Genomic DNA, 22,530 nt, shown 5'->3' on the forward strand with positions numbered 1-22,530 from the left:
TCTAAATGAGGACATTAAAAGTATAAATTTATTTGAGGTGTTGCCGTCTCAGAGTCTGGTAGTGCCAAGATAGCTACATGTCTCCATGATGATTCAAAATGTTTTTCCTTCAGATCTGAAATGTTCTTTTGGTTTTGCTTTTTAGTTACTGAAACCTATTTCATCTGGAAAGAATGTCAACTCTACAAGTACATGGAATAACATAGAAACAGGATTCAGAATACTTTATAATTTTAAAAGCAAAGAAAGTGACTAATTCTAAAGATCATCATATAAAAATTTTCAATAGAAGTATAGGTAGCTGACTTGAAATAACTATGTCAACTAGCCATATGTTAAGTACCTTTAAAAAAAAAAAAAAGCTTGGACATTATTTCAAAGGAAACAAAGTTTAAAAACAAACTGGAAAACCCAACAATTTCAGAGAAAAATTCTAACACATTTCTGTGCAGTCCTGTTGGATTTTGAACTTGCCATGAGATGTTGAAAACTGTGTTTACTCAATCAGAGACTTCACCCAAAATGGCACAGAATGACTTTTAATTTTTCATCTCTACCATCAAAAATCATAATTGAATTTTGAAAATTATGAAAACTTTTCATGGACAGAAAGTTGTCAAGATGTAAATCATGATGACAAAATTCTGGGCATCCTAATGGAGGTAACACTGTAGGAAAAATTGGATGGTGTACATAAGGAATAAATGGTATTGAAAACATAAGGAATATACTGTCTTAGTCTGTTCAAAATGCTATAACATAACTCCATAGACTGGGTGGCTTAAGACATTTATTTCTCACAGTTCTGAAGGCTGGGAAGTCCAAGATCAAGATACCAGTATGGTCAGGTTCCTGGTGAGAGCTCTCTTTTCCACATTAAAAAAAAGTGGGTGAGCAGTGAGGAGGTGAGGGCGCCTGGGTGGCTCAGTCAGCTAGGCATCTGACTCTTGATTTCGGCTCAGGTCATGATCTCAGGGTCATGAAATGGAGCCCCACGTCAGGCTCTGGGCTGTCCGTGGAGCCTGCTGGAGATTCTCTCTTCCCTCTATCTCTGCCTCTCCCCTTATCATGCTCTCTCTCTCTCTGTCTGTCTGTCTCTCTCTCTCTCTCTCTCAAAATAAATAAATAAACATTAAAAAAATGGATCTATTCTTGCCTTACAGAAGACAAGACATCTTTTTGCTGTGTTCTGACATAGTGAGAAGAGAACAGGCTCTTTGGTCTCTTCTTCTAAGGGCACCATCACATCATAAGGACCCAACTTTTATGGCCTCAGCTAAACCTAATAATCTCCCAAAGGCCCATCTCCAAATACCATGACATCGGGGGTTAGAGCTTTAATGTATGATTTTGGGGGGACATAAACATTCAGCCCATGACAGATACTATGGTAGAAGTTCCTATTCTTACAGCAGTACTTTCCATTGGGGGGTGGGGGGAGAAAGAGTCCACAAAAATAACATCCCTGATGATGAAATCAAGGGTGGGGATGTCCCCAATGGGAGACAAGAGAGAATGCAAAGAAGTTGAGGCTAAAGATCTTGTATCTTTACCTCCTGAATATGAGAGAGAACTAAATCAGAACATCTTTAGCTGTAGTTATAAAGGGCCTGCGTTCCCAAATACACAAATACCCAACGAAAAAAGTCTCCTGAGCTTCTTTCTTAGAATAGCCTCTAAAACCTATATCTAGAGTACTAAGAATGCTCGTCATTGAGGAAGATATTATAAAACACTGGCAGATATCTAGATTCCCAGGAGCAGAAAATTTTAGTTACAGTCAGTTAAGAACAAGGCAGGTCCAAGTGGTATAAAAGGCTTAGTTCCTAAATGTGTTTGCTGCTCTTCCTGCAAAAGCTCACTAGGGAAAAACCAAACTAAAGAAACTATAGCTGGCACTTCTTTCACGCATAAGTCCCCCTACAATATTGGCAATTTTAGTGCTTTTGAATCAGCTGCCAAGAATGTTAGTGCAAAATATTTAATAAAAGAGTGTAATCACTCAAACTCTTCTTCACTTGTTGACAAAATTAATCAACAGCCTCATCTATCAAATCTGATTTGAATGGGCCCTGAAAAAATGTGAATTCTGGAAAACATTGAAAAGGGACCGAGTGGAAGAGGAAAGTGAAGATGAAAGTCTAGTTGATCTTGACTTTGCATAATAGCAATAATATCCTCCAGAAAGAGATATGAACCAAAACTTTGATGAAAATTGTATTCCTCAAAACAATGACAATGCTGCTGTGACTTCCCAACAAACCATTTAGTCTTCAGATTTTCCATAAACCTATGTACATACATAGAAGACATTTGGAACAGTGCCTGGTACACAGCAAACCTGCAATAATGTTAAGTATCATGTAATGCAGTAAGAAAAATGTTGCTATCAGCTCCAGGGTTAAAATAATTGTAGTTTGTACTTTGCATCAGTCATAGCTCAATATTTGGTAGGTTTGGCTAATACTTGTAGCTACAAGGCAAGTACCAGTTGCTGGAAGTTGCAGTCTGGCGACAAGATATGAAATAAGCACTCAAAACTATAATGTATATGCTAAATAATAAAAAATTAAAGTGTAGAGTACAAGCTAATTGCTAACCAAATTTGAGAAGAGAAGCACATCAAAACCTGGGATTCAGGACTTCTTGGAAAATGTGGAACTGTCTTCAAGTAAGAATTATTTTCATGAAGGTAGAATGTATATGGGAGTAGGCATTTAAGTTGAAAAAAAAATTAGATGCTCAATTTTTTAGATTAGTCTTTTTACCTGCATATTGTTTACTTTTTAACCTGTTTAAACAATAAAATAAGGTTAATAAAAGGGAAGCATTCAATGATACAGGAATATAAACTATTTTTTAAATCAAGAATTGGTTTAGAAAATCAATTCGTTGCATCCTTGATATGTATTCTGAATTTCCATAACTGACTCAATGTGAATTGGATATTTGAGTTTTGTGATATGGTAGAATGTTCCAAATTTTAGAAAAGCATGGAAAGAAAGACAAGGCTTCTTAGTCACTCAGGCAAATTACTGCCATGTGTCATACCTTGCAGCAAGTTTATTCACATGTTATCTTGTGCTCTGTGGTCTGACCTCAACAGGACCAGTCTACAAAATAGATGCTTTTAAAAACCAAAACCCAAACATGCATCATGGCCCCATTCCCGTGTCTGTAATGGGACAGGTGCATCCTTGATTATTTACACAGAGTGCCAGGAAAAGAGGATTGCAGACAGAGCCAGCATGCCTTCCCTGGGCTTCTTCAAGAGTGTTCATCACTAGCTGAGCCCCAGGGATCTGGAAGTTGGATGAGACTAAGCAGAAGGAGAGCAATATAAATAGAAGATTAAAATCATGAATAAAAAAAATAATGGCTGAGGATGATGAGGAAAAACATATTTGGTTTCTCTCTTAATTTCCTTAGCTTTCTGAAAAGCTGAGGAATTTTGTTGGGAATAGCTTGTTAACAAGAGTCATTTCATATGAAGGAAACTAAGCATGATTCTGATAAAATATACAACTTTGTCAAGTCTATTAACAATATTAAAACATGTATTATTTTCTATTTAAAAGATGAAATGATTATGGAAGCAAAAATAGTATTGTCAAGAGAGGCTATGACATAGAAGAAAGAGCACTGGCCTTAGAATGGGGTTTTGGTTGGTGTCCTGTTTTTTCATTGTGCTGGCTGTATAATTTCAGCCTTTGCTTACTCATGTGTGAAATGGGGATAACATTGTCACCCATCTCACAGACTACTGATGGATCTAATGGGTTGAACAGCAGTCCCAAAAAGATATGTCCTAATACCCAGTACCCCTTAATATGACCTTATTTTAAAGTAGTGTCTTTGCAGATTTAATTAAGAATCTCAAGAATCTCAATCTGGATATTGAGTGGGCCCTAACTCCAATGACAAGGGTCTTTATAAGAGACAGAAATGAAGAAGACACAGAGACACAGAAGGAAAGATCACATGAAGACTAGAGAAGAGAATGAAGCTACTAGCCAAGAAGTACAAAGAATTGCCAGCAGTCACCAGAAGCTAGGAATATATTCTCCCACAGAGACTTGAGAAGGAGCCAACCTTGCCAACACCTTGATTTTGGAATCAACACCTTGATTTCAGAAGTTTGGCCTCTAAAATTCCTGGTTAAAATATTTTAGTTGCAAGCAACAGAATCAACTCAGGCTAGTCCAGAAAACAAAACAAAACAAAACAAAACAAAACAAATAACAAAAAAAATGGTAAAAAATCTATTAAATAAGAAGGTGATATTTTGAAGGGAGGTTATAAGGGTACCTCTGAGACTCAGGAAATTTGAACAATCAAGATTCAGACTTGTTAGCAGATGTTTCTGGATTTCAACAATCAAATTAGAAGCTATGTGCTTCTTTATCCTGGCCTGAAACATATTGTTTCTGTAGTATTTTCCTTTTAGAAAAACTGGCAATTGAGGTCCAAAGAATAAACCCTTAGGGAAAAGAATCTCATCTTTAAGTGTTATTTGAAAGAATTCAAAGATTCCTGAAAAAAATTGACACTTATATGTAGAGATTTGTAACTCTCTTATTCGTTTTTAAATAGACCAAAAAGCATCCCTTCATCCCAACCCCTTAAAAACGAACACATTGTTTTTGTTTTTTTCATCTTCATCCTCTTCAGAAATAGAAGTATGGTTTGTTTGAATGTTCAGACTCATTTGAATAAAAATGCAACCATGACTTTTGAATTCTAAGACCCACCTAACTGGCTGAAGCCTTGGGATATATGTCTCTTGGATACATTATGTACCTTAAAATCCTGCTTGAGGAAATTATCATGTTTGAATTATTTTGAGATGCAGCCAGAAACAAGGCATATTTCAATAATATATTCTATTTGCCTTTGGCAATTTGCTCTCAGCTTCATTCAGAAGTCTCACTAAGAGAAGAGTTAGTGCAACTGGTAGGTTTCCTGCCCTGGAGATTTAAGTGAAAAATAAAACTTAGATCACAAGTGAAATCAATCTGATATATTCCTTCAAACTAAAGGTAAACCCAGTAATCTTTATTTGGGAAACATTGGTCTATGGAGGAATAAAAAGACTAAGTTTACAAATATTTTTCAAGTAGGAAAATAAGATATTTACCGGATACTCAAAATATATAAGAAAAATGATTTTTTAAAAAAAGGTCTATCCTACAATGTTTTGAAAAACTTTTAGATAAGCTTCTTAATATCAGGCAGATGGATTTCTTATACTCACCTAGAATTAGAATCATTAATATTTAAATTTTGACAACCACAAACTAACAGGTATATAGACATGTACAGTAATAAAATGACCTCTGTTCTCTAGATGCTTTGGTCATAAATTAGTACATCACATCCTTCAAATATAGTCATTTTACCTCCCCCAGTTCCTAACACACAACCATAATTTGTGACTGTTAATAATGCCACATACATTGCCTTCATTTTTATAAAGACTCTTCAGGTTAAGACAAAGACAGCTCCTATAGAGCCCCAGTTTACCATAATTTCAGGAAAGACTGCCTCCTTCCCAGTAGTATTAGAAAAATATAGCAAGAGAAGAAATGCTTCTGGCACTGAACCTATACATAAATCAATAACTTAAGCTAGAGGGACAGATACTCCACCAAATCTGCGTCCTGGGTGGGATCAGCTCCATAAGCTACACACGGAGAAAGGGTGCTCTTGAGAGGAAAAGAGGAATTTTCATCCAAGGAAAAGGGAGAATGGTTGATGAGTTTGCCAGTTAGAGTCCCAAGAGGAAACAAATGGAACACTCAAATTAGGGTAATTCAAGACAATTTATTTATGAAGAGATGAATTACAAAGATATAAATGGGTGTAGAGGGGCCACAAGAGATAGTACTTAGAAGAGTTGCCCAAAGGGATAAGAGAAAGGAGCAGTTACCAAAATCAAGAAGCAAAGGGTCCTGTAAAGAAGCCCCCTTGAGAGGAGCAGAGATCTTCAGTAAGGCACACGACTAACCCAAAGTGACCTGACAAAAAGAGTGCCTGAGAAATAAACCATCTCTCCCTCCAATCTCCTTCCAATAATTCTCATTGGCTAAACACAACTGAGATCCAGAGGGCATGGGAGCCCATTAACATAAGCCTTAAAAGTCAAGGTAGCAGAGTGGTTAGGACAGATAATGGATCTGGAGGGGCAAATGGAAAAAATATGCAACATACTGAGCAGGCATTAAGACTGTACATTATTTACCACATTCCTAGTTGCTCACCCATTCATTCCATAAAGAGCAATTGAGTACCTCTATAGGCAAAACACATTTTTAAGTAAGGAAAATACAAAATTAAAAGAGACATAGTCCCTTCTCTAAAAAGTTTACAGTCAAAAAAGGAAAAAGGAGACTGGCGCTTCTTAAAGTGCAACGATGTATTAACACTCCAGGAATTTGATTCTGGAGCAGTTTTTCAATGAATTTTTACATTTTTCCCTATAGATTTTGACAAGCACATGTTTTTTCTACATAGGAGATTACCTAATAATACATAATGGAGACTATAAATGATCACAGACATACAGCTATCGCTTTGTTGTTGTTGCTAATTTTTAGAGCAATCAAGTTTTCTCTAGCTATAAGAAAAGGTACATGTACACAGTAGTGAAGGACCACAGAGAAAAGAACTATTTTTAATACTGCGTTAAGTTACTGGGGAGGACTACCATGGAGGGAGCTACTCTTCAATTGAATCTTTACGTATAAGTAAGCAAACAAGCAGGTCAATCAAGAGAGAAGGGGAAGAAGGACATTATAGACAGAGAGAATATTATAAGGAAAAGCATCTACTTGTATAAGAACAAATACAGCATATAAAAGCATTTATGAGCAGTTCTTTTAAAATAAAGTAAATCATACCAAAAGAGTGATGATTTATAGTGATATCGGGTTTTTTTTGTTTTGTTTTTAGTCTAGAAAGAAGTTTAAGAGAATAATTTCTACAAAATCACTCAGAGTCACCATTTATGAAAGAAAAATTTTAAATCCACAAATTATAGTATAACTAGAATAAAATGAATCGTGAAATATATAGAAATTTTTTACAGAATTCTACGTTTAAAAAGCCTAAGTAATATTAACACCTTGATCATAAAAATTAACCTTGCGGGGCACCTGGGTGGCGCAGTCGGTTGAGCGTCCGACTTCAGCCAGGTCACGATCTCACGGTCCGTGGGTTCGAGCCCCGCGTCAGGCTCTGGGCTGATGGCTCGGAGCCTGTTTCTGATTCTGTGTCTCCCTCTCTCTCTGCCCCTCCCCCGTTCATGCTCTGTCTCTGTCTGTCCCATAAATAAATAAAAACGTTGAAAAAAAAAAAAATTAACCTTGCCTATTAACAATATTGAAAAGAGCTTTTAATAAAATATAAGAATAGATTTAAGCATTCATAGGTGCTCACCTCTTTCTTGTCTATCTCTCCATTTAAGTTTTAAAATGTTTTTAACTATCTGCAGAAGCTCCAGGGAACATGAGAGAAAGTGTAGAAAAAGTCTGCTACAAAGGGTAGAGAAGTGGAATTAAATTTTAATGGCTGAATGAGGTGGTGCCAAGAAACCAGTTACCAGAATGTTCTGACATGCTTGCCACTGAGATTCTGGGCAGACATAATGTACAAAATACAGTGTTAAATGTACAAAAAATGCAGTTTTAAAGTTGCAAAATTCATCCTAAGACTAGGAGCCTACTTTTAAGTCTGTAATCAGCTTAGTTTCTTTGACTAAGTCCCTCATCTTTGAGCAGGTCTATCACACTTGCTTAGCCTAGAATTGTCTTCACCTATAACACATCCTTGTGTTAGGCACACTTTGGTTCATCTCTAAGTTTCCTTTTAAAGGATTATGTTTGTATGATTCGCTAGTCTTTCTCAACATCTAAACTAAACTTTTTTTCTGACCATTACATCAAGAGCACAAGTTGTCTCTGAGTCTCAAGGCTCTCAAGGTCTTGACGCACACCACCACCCCCCCCAAAAAAAAACCTAGGTTAGCTTCATTTAAAAATTAAAGTAAAAAAAACTGGGTTAGTCCTCCAATCTGGAGTGCCCAATGTTCTGTGATGGAAGACTCCTATGGCTCTAAGGCAAATGGACTCAGAAATCCAGACCTGGGCAATACTCCCAGGCTATCTTGAGATAGAAACAGAAATGGAAAAGCTAATACTGAACAAGGAACTCTAAAACCAGCCTTGACTCCAAAGACACAATTCAAGGTTGATATTTGAAATTACTGAACAAGAGAACTTAGTACTTACCATATAGTTGCTAGAAAAACAAGTCATTAGGATCCTGTAATAGCCAGTTCTCATCACACCAGTGACTATACTTCATTCTTAACAAGAATCAGACTGAGCCACAAAACCACCTAAGAGTTAATGTCAACAGCCTCCACCTTAAACATCATACAACTGACTTGAGAGAAGGGAGTCACTGAAGTTTGACATTTAATTTAAAATACTTAAAAATGAAGAAGGGAGAATTCATTCAAAATTAAGGGAAAGAGTAGATTTAAATAGAGTGGAGTAAATTATATGAAAGATAAATAAGAAGACAACTCGTAGTAAGGAACAATACAGAATATTCAAATTGGTGCTTTTCAGATTTTTCTTCTGAAATAATGACAGAGGACAGTGAATGTATTCCTCAAGCCTTTCCCAAGGAAGAACTCTCTTTGAAATCATATTCTTTCTCTTAAAATAAATTCATGTAAATTTTGTATTCTACAACAAAAACTGGGAAAACAAGTCACATGTGTCCTATGTCTTGATATCCCTATGCTAGTTATATTAGTTTAAGAAGCATAGAACTAAAATATACAAGTAAGAATTATAAAAAGTATCTGATAAAATAGAAAACACAAACAGAAGATTCAATCTATAATTAATGTATTAGTTTCAGACAATACAGCTTATGTGTAAATCACAGTCCTGGTAGGAATATTACAATGTCCCTAGGAGATTTTCTCTCCTCTAGATTAAGATAGGAAATGCTACTGTATATTCTAATAAATCCTTGTAATTGCCTTGTCATAGGGCTAATCATACTTAATTACTATCACTCATGTGATTTTCTCCCTTCTCCATTAGTAGGCTTTATAAAGACAGTTACTGTCTGTCTTATTTACCACTGTGTTCCCAATGTCTGATATGATGCCTGTAAACAACTGTTTTCATTGAACTCCAAGCCCTTGCCAGCCTACCATGAATACTTGATTGCCAGTGCTAAGACTCTAACAATACACCAAAAAGAAAATAATCCATAATATTTAAACTAGGGACAATAAGAATGAATTTCTCCTTTGTCCTAAGATTACAGATGTTAAAAAAAAGTTTGAAGAAAAATTTATAAAACTTTAAAAGAGACACAGTTGATACCACAAAAGAGTATAAACCAAGACACTATCCCTTCAAACCAAAGGGAAAACAAAAGAATATTTCAAAACCTGGAACAATTTGTCAACAAAAGTCTTATAAATATATTGATCAAAACAAGGAACCATGGAAGCTACAAGATAAATATTTCTAGAAGATAAACAGATTTGAAAATGAAGAAAGATAAAGATAAACACTATTTTATTAGATGACACAGCCTTGCTAATATAAAATTTGAACGCTGAATTTCAGATGGATTTCAGACTATTGAGATAAAACAATGAAGAAAAGAAAGGGGATTGGAAATGTAAAACCAAGTAATTATTCTTTTTAGATCTTCTTGGAGAAGTATATTATTTGCTTGGTGATAGTACAAATAACAGAAGTTATAAAAATAGTTATTTTGAAATATATCAATGATAATAATATTGGAAATTTATGGGAATTCTGATCAAGATGGCTGATGATGCCCACAAATATTACCTCTCCCTTAAAATGAAATAATATTAACAAATATTGTATTTAAAATTTTTGGAAAAAAAAAAAAAAACAAGTGAAATGCCAGCAGAAGCAATAAGGAATTCCTGGAAAATTATAATAGAACAAATTAGTGGAGAAATCCAACATTGCCAGAAACCCACAACCACACATAGGTAACAGGAAGAACCTTCCAAACAACGTTTTCCCAGCAGACCATAGAAATGGTACAAAGATCAGAGACATGGGGGTGTGGGGCTTAGGAAAGGAAAGGTCCATGGGGATTCTAGCAGGTAATCACTGAACAGCAAAATATTTGCACTTGATTTTATTTGTCCCCAAGATGATGTTCTAATAAATTCTGAAGACGGAGTTCTAACTGAAGATACATTTTGATGGAGCAATGGGGCCAGAAAAGTGAGCAGTATCCTGGTACTACTAAAATGAACAGGGAGCCTCCATGACAGGAAGAAACAGAGAAAGAAAGAAAGAAAGAAAGAAAGAAAGAAAGAAAGAAAGAAAGAAAAGAAAAGAAAAGAAGAGGGACGGAGGGAGAGAGAGAGAAAGAGGGCTGGGGAGAAAGAGAAAAGAAAAGAAAAGAAAAGAAAAGAAAAGAAAAGAAAAGAAAAGAAAAGAAAAGAAAAGAAAAGAAAAGAAAAGAAAAGAAGCTACTACCCCCCATCCCACCAGTCCACATTGCTTTCCATCCACATATCAGATGCACAGCGACTATAAGGAAGATATAATTCATTTTCTTGCAAACAGATTTTTCAAGAATTCCTTGCCAGGTGGACAAGGCTAAAAAAATAATCAAGGAACAACTGGAACTCTCATATAATACTAGTGAAAGTGTCAACTAACACATCCACTTTGGAACCAATTTGGTGGTAGCCATACATAACCTCCCCTCCTCCAATTTACCTTCCACACTGCTTTATGAATTGTTTTCCAATTAAAAATGTTTCACAAAAAAAGAAAAGAAAGGAAAATTGGAATTCCTCAGCCACCATGATAGGCAAATCAGATAAACTCTCCCACCTAGACCAATTAGAAAAGCCTGAAAAAATATATACTATATTAAAATTATCTACTTGAATACATGAGAACTAATATTATAGTGAAGAATTACATAGGCAAGATCTATGACAGATATATCCAGAAAAGTAAACATATCACTTGTGGTTGCTTGACCCCTGAGGGTATTTACCAATTCCAGGAGAGACGGAGGAGAGGTTAAGTGGTACTTTTGGAAGTTTCATGTTGGAAGCCAAAATCCATGAAGGATTGGTGCTCCAAAAAAGGCCCTCACAAGTTAATTTGGGAACTCCAAAAGGATTAGAGTGAATCAGAAGTAACATATCCTCACACAGACTGCAGTCCCGCTTTCAGTCCTTTGCATGGACCCACAAAAAACAATTGCTGGCTATCCCAACTATTACTGCACTTTGACATAAATGGAGTATTCTTTGAAAGAAAATATTACCATAGACCTTACATTTTTTTACAAACAATTTTGTCAAGATAGTGTCTGAAAAACAATAAAAAACTAAACCAGTAAATGAGATCAAGACAGCATGGGCAAAAATAAGTAGAATTAACACACCATAAAAATAGAACCACTAAAACTACAGTTGATAAAATTTTCAGGTGTAGATTTGAAATGATTATACTTGTTAAAGAAATAAAAAATCAGATTCAAAATTTAAACACAGAGCTAGAAACCATAAAAATGGCATAACTTTGGAAGAAAATCAAATAGAAATTTTTGATTTCTATTTTTGATTTCTATTTGTACACTAAAAGTACAACTGAAATTAAGAACTTTGTGGGTGGATTTAGAAAACAGATTATACACTGGTGAAATAATATTCTTTTAAAGGAAAATAGTCCAGAATATCAATAATTAAGCAGAGAGGAAAAGCATGAAAAATATTGAAGAGAGGGTAAGAGAGAACACTTCATGATAAGTTATAATATTCATTATAACTAATTATAGGACCATGAGAAAGGACAAAGAAAATTAAGTAGAATCAATATTTGAAAAGACAATGGCTAAGGATTTTCTAAAACTATTAAAATACATCAAACCACAGATATAAAAATCCATATAACACAACTAGTAAAAAAAAAGTAAAGAAATTCACAACTAGATGCATCATACTAAAATAACAGGAAAACAAAGAAAGGAAAAGTCTAAAAAGCAGCAAGAGTAAAGAAACAGATTAATTTCAAATGCCTTTTTGCTAACTGCTCAATGGAAAAAAAACAAAAAACAAAAAACAAAAAACAGAAAGTCAGAAGACAATGGAAGGTGCCTTCAACATACTAAGAAAATAGTTGCCACAAAGAAATGGAAAGGCATTCCATGCTTATGGATTGGAAGAACAAATATTGTTAAAATGTCTATACTACCCAAAGCAATCTATACATTTAATGCAATCTCTATCAAAATACCAATAGCATTTTTCATAGAACTAGAACAAACAATTCTAAAATTTGTATAAAACCACAAAGACCTGATTAGCCAAAGCAATCTTGAATAAGAAAGCAAAGATGAAGACATCACAATTCCAAACTTCAATTTGTATTACAAAGCTGTAGTAATCAAAACAGTATGGTACTAGCATGAAAACAGAAACAAAAATCAATCATATGGTCAATTAATCTTTGACAAAGCAGAAAAGAATATCCAAAGGAAAAAGTACAGCCTGTTCAACAACGGTGTTGGGAAAATTGGACAGCAACTTGCAAAAGAATGAAACTGAGCCACTGTCTTAAATCATACACAAATGGGGCGCCTGGGTGGCTCAGTCAGTTGAGCGGCCGACTTCGGCTCAGGTCATGATCTCATGGTCCGTGAGTTCGAGCCCCGCGTTGGACTCTGTGCTGACAGAGCCTGGAGCCTGTTTCAGATTCTGTATCTCCCTCTCTCTGACCCTCCCCCGTTCATGCTCTGTCTCTCTCTGTCTCAAAAGTAAATAAACGTTAAAAAAAATTTTTTAAAAATCATACACAAAAATAATCTCAAAATGGATTAAAGACCTAAATATGATACCTGAAACCATAAACGTCCTAAAAGAGAACACAAACATAGGGTCTCTGACATTGGCTTTAGGAACTTTTTTCTATATATGTCTCTTGGAGCAAGGGAAATAAAAGCAAAAATAGACTACCAGGACACATTAAAATAAAAAGCTTCTGCACAGTGAAGGAAACAATCAACAAAATGAAAAGGCAACCTACTAAACGAGAGAAGATAACTGAGAGAGCACACATACTAATTGAGAGAGCACAAGCGGGGAAGGGGCAGAGAGAGAGAGGGAGAGAGAATCCTAAGCAGGCTCCACACTGCCAGCTCAGAGCTCCATGAAGGGTTCAAACAGACGAACTGTGAGATCATGACCTGAGCTGAAACCAAGAGTCACACCCTTAACTGACCGAGTCACCAGGAGCGCCAGCAGCATTATTTTTATATGCTCATAGCAGCATTACTTACAATAGCCAAGATATGGAAGCAGCCCAAGTATCCATTGAATGATGAATGGCTAAAGAAGAGGTAGTATGTATAAATATAATGGAATATTATTCAGCCATAAAAAATAATGAAATGAGGGGCGCCTGGGTGGCGTAGTCGGTTAAGCGTCCGACTTCAGCCAGGTCACGATCTCGCGGTCCGTGAGTTCGAGCCCCACGTCGGGCTCTGGGCTGATGGCTCAGAGCCTGGAGCCTGTTTCTGATTCTGTGTCTCCCTCTCTCTCTGCCCCTCCCCCGTTCATGCTCTGTCTCTCTCTGTCCCAAAAATAAATAAACGTTGAAAAAAAAATTAAAAAAAAAAAATAATAATGAAATGTCACCATTTGCAACAACATGGATGGAACTAGAGAGTAAAATGCTAAGCAAAATAAGTGTCAGAGAAAGAAAAAAAATACCATATGATTTCACTCATATGTAGAATTTAAGAAGCAAAACAAATGAGCAAAGGGGAAAAAGAGAGAGAGAGAGAAAGAGACAGAAAGAGAGAGAAATCAAGAAACAAACTAACAGAACAAACTGATGGCTACCAGAGGGGAGGCAGTTATGGGACAGGTTAAATAGGTGATGAGGATTAAACAGTGCACTTGTTGTGATGAGCACTGGGTAATGTGTGGGATTGTTGAATCATTATATTGTACATTTGAGACTAATATAACATTGTACATAAACTGGAATTAAAAACTTTTAAATTTTTAACTGATTAATAAGTTAATTTAAAAAGGAAAGAAAATAAAATAGTTGCCACTTTAAAATTCTTCACCTAGTGAAAATACTATTTAGAAATGAAAGTAAAAAAAATGCCATTTTCAGAAAGGCAGAAACAGATAGACTTCTTCCCAGAAAAGATATACTAAAAGAAATACTAAAGAGTGTTCTCCAAACAGAAAAAAAATTATCCCAGATGAAAGGAAAGAGATGCAAGAGAGAATGAATGAGAATGAAACATATAAATACATGGGTAAATATAAATAAATATTTACTGGATAACAATTATGTTTCATGGGGTTAAAATACAGATAGAAATTAAAATTCAATAACAGCACATAGGTGAAGGAGAGATAAATAAAGCCAACATACTCCAAAGTGTATATATGTTCTAGGAAGAAGGTAAAAGTAAAACTTAACATTACACTTTGATCAGTAAAGGATGCAGCTAGCAATCAATTAAATTTTTACTTTAAAAAAGAGTAAAAGTAGTTGAAGAAAAAAATGAAATAATTTCAATTTCTCAATCCAAAAGATTGAGACTGTGATATATAAATAAAAACCTGTCACCTCAGCTCTTACCATGTACCTTTACAAACTCCACAAAATAGATTCTATTATTGTCTCCAATCATAGGATTCATTGCACCCACTTATAATAACAGGAAGCTGAGGCATAGAAATTATTTTAAAAAGGGACACCTGAGTGGCTCAGTCAGTTAAGCATCTGACTTTGGCTCAGGTCATGATCTCACGGTTTATGAGTTCAGACCCCGCGTCTGGCTTCTGTGTTGACAGCTCAGAGCCTGGAGTCTGCTTCGGGTTCTGTGTCTCCCTCTCTCTGTGCCCCTCCCCCACTCATGCTATCTCTCTCTCTCATAAATAAATAAATAAACTTTTAAAATTTTTAAAAAAAGAAATGATTAAAAAGCTTTCCCAAGGGGGAGGAGCCAAGATGCCAGAACAGCATGGAAGTTTTGTGTGTCTCAAGACCAGGAAATACAGCCAGACCAACACTAAACCATCTTGCACATCTAGAAAACTTATCTGAGGATTAACACAACAATCTGCACAACCTGAACCACAGAATTTATCAGGTGCACAGCGTGGAAAGGTGAACTGGGGGAGAGAGAAGCCGCTGAGGGCAGGGAGTCACTTTTGCATGCAGAGACAGGACGGAGATGGGGGGCAGAATATGGGAAAAGCACCCTGCCCCCAAAAGCAGCTGGAGAGAAAGTGGAAAAAGGGTAAACAGCTGCAGGGACCGAGCAAAAAAGGGAGAAAGGAGAAGGAAGAGGGTTTAAATTCCATTAAGACTATAAACAGGGGGAGCGCAGAGTCTGAAACTCCGCAGCTCAATCCCTGGCAGTGCTCTGGTAGGGAGGTTGAAGCCCCAGGAGCAGAGTGGAGTCCAGGATTCTTCAGACCAGGAGAGGCAGTTGCCCTGCTGGGAGGACACCTGGTAAAGGCTGTGTGGGTCCCCCAAAGGCAAGACCCCAGTGGACCTGGAAGAACAACCGCATTTGCTGGTGCTGGAACAAGGTCCTAAGGATGAAGCCTGGTGCCAGATTAGTGTTGTGATTTTCCATATTCCTGAAACACTGCTGCTACAATATCTCATGAACTTTTTCTGGAGAGGGCTGGCACCTGGCTACAGTCTCTGGGCATCGGCAGCAACACAGTCCCACAAACGTTCCTGGGTGCAGCAGGCACCCGTCCATTGCTCATGAGACCCTCCTGCAGAGGGGCAGAATGGGTCAAAGCTGCAGTCCATCAGAAGTAAGTGGTCGGGAAAAACAGCCGCATCTGAGACAAAACTCAGGAGGGAGATGCTGCCTGGGGCTTGGTCATAGTGTAAAAGCAGGGAGTGGGTGGAAGACAAAGACAAAGGACGGGTGCAGGATTGCTGATCTGGGAGGGTGACACCATATTCACCGCCCCCGTGCATGTGCCTACGCACCTGCAGACACCACACAATCCAAGCCAGGAAGCTAAGCAGCGCCATCTAGTGGAGAATGGGCCCATTACACTAAGCCCCACCCAATTGGGCCAACCTCGCTCTTCAGGAACACAAGTCTCTCCGTCTGCTTAGTTTATGGACTATAAAGCACTTCATAGTTTGACTTCTAGGGGAAAACGAAGTAATTTTAGACGTATTTCAGTCTGTTGGCCAGTCCATCTACACAATTTTCTTTCTTTTTTTTTTCTTTCATCTTTTTTCTCTTTTTCATTTCTTTTCTTTTTCTTGAATACAGAAAGGGAAAAAATTCGTTTTATTTTCAATTTTTCTTAAAAATATTTTTCTTTAATTTTTTTCTACTATATTTTTTACTTCATGTATATTTTTTCAAAATCTATTTAACTTCCAACATTTCATTTTAGTCTACTTCAGTGTATTCATTTTTTCAAATTTTCAAACTATTTCCTTTCTTTTTTCTTTAGTTCCCCATTTTTCTCCACTCTGTCAAGCCCCTTTCAGCACCCAGACCAAAACACACCTAAGATCTAGCATCATTTATCCGATATTCTTTGTTTATTTTTAATTTTTTAATTTTAAATTTTTTTTATTTTAAAATTATTTTCAGTTTAATTTTTTCACCTCATTAATCCCTTTTCTCCCTTCAAAATGACAAAGCGAAGGAATTCACCCCAAAAGAAAGTAAAGAAAGAAATGACAGCCAGGGACTTAACCAACACAGGTACAAGCGAGATGTCTGAACCAGAATTTAGAATCACAAAAAGAACACTAGCTGGAGTCAAAAATAGACTAGAATCCCTTTCTGTGGAGATAAAAGAAGTAAAAGCTAGTCAGGATGAAATAAAAAATACTATAACTGAGCTGCAATCACGAATGGATGCCACAGTAGCAAGGATGGATGAGGCAGAACAGAGAATCAGTGATATAGAGGACAAACTTATGGAGAATACTGAAGCAAAAATAAGAAAAGATTACGGCAAAAGAGCACGATTTAAGAATTAGAGAAATCAGTGGCTAATTAAAAAGGAACAATGTCAGAAACATAGGATCCCAGAAGAAGAAGAGAAAGAAATAAGAGTAGAAGGGTTATGTGAGCAAATTATAGCAGAAAACTTTCCTAACCTGGAAAAGACAGACAAAAAATCCAGGAAGCACAGAGGACTCCCATTAGAATCAACAAAAACTGACCATCAACAAGGCATATCATAGTCAAATTCACAAATACTCAGACAAGGAGAGAATCATGAAAGCAGCAAGGGGGAAAAAAGTCCTTAACCTACAAGGGAAGACAGATTAGGATTGCAGCAGACCTACCCACAGAAATCTGGCAGGCCAGAAAGGAGTGGTAGGATATATTCAATGTGATGATTTGGAAAAATATGCAGCCAAGAATTCTTTATCCACCAAGGCTGTCATTCAAAATAGAAGGAGAGATAAAAAGTTTCCAAGACAAACAAAAATAAAGGAGTTTGTGACCACTAAACCAGCCCTGCAAGAAATTTTAAGGGGGGACTCACTGAGGGGAGAAAAGATTAAAATAAATAAATAAATAAACAAACAAACAAATAAATGAATACCAAAGGCAACAAGACTAGAAAGTACCAGATAACACTACCAGGAACTCCAACTCTACAGACAACATAATGGCAATTAATTCATATCTTTCAGTCCTCACTCTAAAGGTCAATGGACTAAATGCTCCAATCAAAAGACATAGGGTAACAGAAAGGATAAGAAAACAAGATCCATCCTTATGCAGTTTATAAGAAACCCACTTTAGACCTAAAAACACTTTCAGATTCAAAGTAAGGGGATGGAGAACCATCTATCATGCTAATGGTCAACAAAAGAAAGCCAGAGTAGCCATATTTAAAATAAAGACTGTATCAAGAGATGAAGAAGGGCTTCATACCATAATTAAGGGGTCTATCTGCCAAGAAGATCTAACAATTGTAAACATTTATGTGCCAGATGTGGAAGCACCCAAATACATAAATCAATTAATCACAAACATAAAGAAACTCATTGAAAGTAAGACCATAATACTAGGGGATTTCAACACCTCACTCACAGCAATGGACAGATCATCTAATCAAAAATTCAACAAGGAAACAATGGCTTTGAATGACACACTGGACAAGATGGACGTAACAGATATGTTCAGAACATTTCATCCTAAACCAGCAGAATTATACATTCTTCTCCAGTGCACATGGAACATTCTCCACAGTAGAACACATACTGGGACACAAATCAGCCCTCAACAAGTACAAAGATCTAGATCATACCGTGCATATTTTCAGACCACAACACTATGAAACTCAAAATCAACCACAGGAAAAAATTTGGAAAGGTAACAAATACTTGGAGACCAAAGAACATCCTACAAAAGAATGAATGGGGTAACCAAAAAGTTAAAGAGGAAATTTAAAAGTTCATGGAAGCTAATGGAAATGATAACACCACAGCCCAAAACCTCTGGGATGCAACAAAGGCAGTCATAAGAGGAAAATATATAGCATACCAGGCCTTTCTAAAAGAGAAAGAAAGATCTCAGATACACAACCTAACATTACACCTTAAAGAGATAGAAAATAAGAGAAAACAAGACCCAAAACCAGAAGAAGAAAGCAAATAATAAAGATTAGAGCTGAAATTAATGCTCTCGAAACATAAAAAAAACAAAAACAAACAAACAAAAAAAACCAGTAGAACAGATCAATGAAACCAGAAGCCGGTTCTTTGAAAGAATCAACAAAATTGATAAACCACTAGCCAGTTTGATCAAAAGGAAAAGGAAAGGATCCAAATAAATAAAACCAAGAATGAAAGAGGAGAGATCACAACCGACACAGCAGAAATAAAAACAATAATAAGAGAATATTATGAGCAATTATATGCCAATAAAATGGGCAATCTGGAAGAAATGGACAAATTCCTAGAAACAGGTACACTACCAAAACTGAAACAGGAAGAAATAGAAAATTTGAACAGACCCATAACCCATAGGGAAATCAAATTAGTAATCAAAAATCCCCCAAAAAACAAGAGTCCAGGGCCAGATGGCTTTCTAGGGGAATTCTACCAAACATTTAAGGAAGAGTTAACACCTATTCTCTTGAAACTGTTCCAAAAAATAGAAATGGAAGGAAAACTTCCAAACTCTTTCTCGGAAGCCAGCATTACCTTGATTCCAAAACCAGACAGAGACTCCACTAAAAAGGAGAACTATAGACCAATTTCCCTGATGAACATGGATGCCAAAATCCTCAACAAGATATTAGCCAACCGGATCCAACAATACATTAACAAAATTATTCACCACGACAAAGTGGTATTTATACCTGTGATGCAGGGCTGGTTCAATATCCGCAAAACAATTAATGTGATTCATCACATCAATAAAAGACAGGACAAGAACCATATGATCCTCTCAGTAGATGCAGAGAAAGCATTTGACAAAATACAGCACCCTTTCTTGATAAAAACCCTTAAGAAAGTAGGGATAGAAGGATCATAACTTGGGATCATAAAAGCCATGTACAAAAGACCCAACACTAATATCATCCTCAATGGGGAAAAACTGAGAGTTTTCCCCCTAAGGTCAGGAACATGACAGGGATGTCCACTCTAGCCGCTGGTATTCAACATAGTATTGGAAGTCTTGGCCTCAGCAATCAGACAACACAAAGAAATAAAAGGCATCTAAATCAGCTGGGAGGAGGTCAAACTTTCACTCTTGACAAATGACATGACACTATATATGGAAAACCCTAAAGATTCCACCAAAAAACTGCTAGAACTGTACCATGAATTCGGCAAAGTTGCAGGATATAAAATCAATGCACAGAAATTGGTTGCATTCCCATATACAAACAATGAAGCAACAGAGAGAAATCAAGGAATTGATCCCTTTTACAATTGCACCAAAACCCATAAAATACCTAGAAATAAATCCAAACAAAGAGGTGAAAAATCTATACACTGAAAACTATAGAAAACTTATGAAAGAAATTGAAGAAGACACAAAAAATGGAGAAATATTCCATGTTCCTGGATAGGAAGAACAAATATTGTTAAAATGTCGATACTACCCAAAGTAATCTACATATTCAATGGAATCCCTATCAAAATAACACCAGCATTCTCCACAAAGCTAGAACAAACAATCCTAAAATGTGTATGGAACCAGAAAAGACCCCAAATAGCCAAAGCAATCTTGAAAAAGAAAACCAAAACGGGAAGCATCATAATCCCAAATTCAAGCTATACTACAAAGCTGTAATCATCAAGACAGTATAGTACTGGCACAAAAACAGACACTCAGATCAATGGAACAGAGTAGAGAACCCAGAAATGGACCCACAAATGTACAGCCAACTAATCTTTGACAAAGCAGGAAAGAATATCCAATGGAATAAAGACAGTCTCTTCAGGAAGTGGTGCTGGGAAAACTGGACAGCGACATGCAGAAGAATGAACTGGACCACTTTCTTACACCATACACAAAAATAAAATCAAAATTGGTGAAAGACCTAAACGTAAGACAGGAAGCCATCGAAATCCCAGAGGAATTAGCAGGCAAAAACCTCTTTGATCTTGGCCGCAGCAACTTCTTACTCAATGCATCTCTGGAGGCAAGGGAAACCAAAGCAAAAATGAACTATTGGGACCTCATCAAAATAAAAAGCTCATGCATAGCAAAGGAAACAATCAGCAAAACTAAAAGGCAACTGACAGAATGGGAGATGATATTTGCAAACAACATATCATATAAAGGGTTAGTATCCAAAATCTATAAAGACCTTATCAAACTCAACACCCAAAAAACAAATAACCCAGTGAAGAAATGGGCAAAAGACATGAATAGACACTTCTCCAAAAAAGACATCTAGATGGCCAACCGACACATGAAAAAATGCTCAACATCACTCATCATCAGGGAAATACAAATCAAAACCATAATGAGATACCACCTTACACCTGTCAGAATGGCTAACATTAACAACTGAGGCAATGACAGACATTGGCGATGATGTGGAGAAAGAGGATCTCTTTTGCATTGCTGGTGGGAATGCAAGCTGATCCAGCCACTCTGGAAAACAGTATGGAGGTTCCTCAAAAAATTTAAAATAGAACTACCCTACGACCCAGCAATTGCACTACTAGGTATTTATCCAAGGGATCCAGGTGTGCTGTTTTGAAGGGACACATGCACCCCAGTATTTATAGCAGCACTATCAACAATAGCCAAAGTATGAAAGAGCCCAAATGTCCATCCATGTATGAATGGATAAAGAAGATGTGGTATATTTATATACAATGGAGTATTATTCGGCAAATCAAAAATAATGAAGTCTTGCCGTTTGCAACTACATGGATGGAACTAGAGGGCATGATTGCTATGTGAAATTAGTCAGAGAAAGACAAATATCATATGACTTCACTCATATCAGGACTTTAAGACACAGAACAGATGAATGTAAGGGAAGGGAAGCAAAAATAATATAAAAACAGGGAGGGGGGACAAAACATAAGAGACTCTTAAATATGGAGAACAAACGAGAGGGTTACTGGAGGGTTGTGGGAGGAGCTATGGGCTAAATGGGTAAGGAGAATTAAGGAATCTACTCCTGAAATCATTTTTGCACTATATGCTAACTCATTTGAATGTAAATTAAAAAACATTAAATTAAAAAAAATTTTCCCAAGATTACATAGCCAGAAAGTGGTAGAATCTGTATTCCAGCCCAAGAACTTCAGCTGCAGATTCCAGTCTCTTAACAACTTACTACTAATTAAGAGCCTATCCTTGCCAGCCATTATGCTGGACATTTTCATATCTCACAACAGTCTTTGTTAGGTATGCATTATTATCATTTCTGTGTTTCACAGACAATGAATTAATCAAAGCATCATTTGCCTGTGATCACTCCAGTAGCAAGTAGTAGAGGTGGCTGGGACCCTAAATTCAGGTCTGCTATGATACCAAAAATATATGCTCATAACAAGAGAGATGGGAAGATCAAGATCCAAGAAGTTATAAAGGGCATTCTACTTTGGTGGTATTTTAAAGACTTTATTGAATATTTGAATTGTGTTCTTATTATAATTTCATGTGAAAGGATGGTTCTTGTAATGCTACTGAAAGTAAGCCACACAATGGCTGTTGTATATGTTACCTGTGGTTCTTGAACTTTGGCATTTATCAGAAACAGGTGGAAAACTTGGCAAAAATCCAGAGGTCTAAGCTCCATCCTACTTCAACAAGTCTAGTCCTCCCTAGCCTTTATTAGTTTTCCAAGTGATGCAGAATCACACAAAAGTTTGAAAACCACTGGGCTGCATAATATTTGCTGTTATCATTTACACCACTTGTCTATTAACCCCCAGATTATCAGGGGAAGTTCTGGTAAACCAGAACTTGGATAAT

This window comes from Puma concolor, chromosome B3, assembly GCF_028749965.1.
Source record: "Puma concolor isolate L17-30 chromosome B3, mPumCon1.1.hap2, whole genome shotgun sequence".
NCBI lineage: Eukaryota > Metazoa > Chordata > Mammalia > Carnivora > Felidae > Puma > Puma concolor.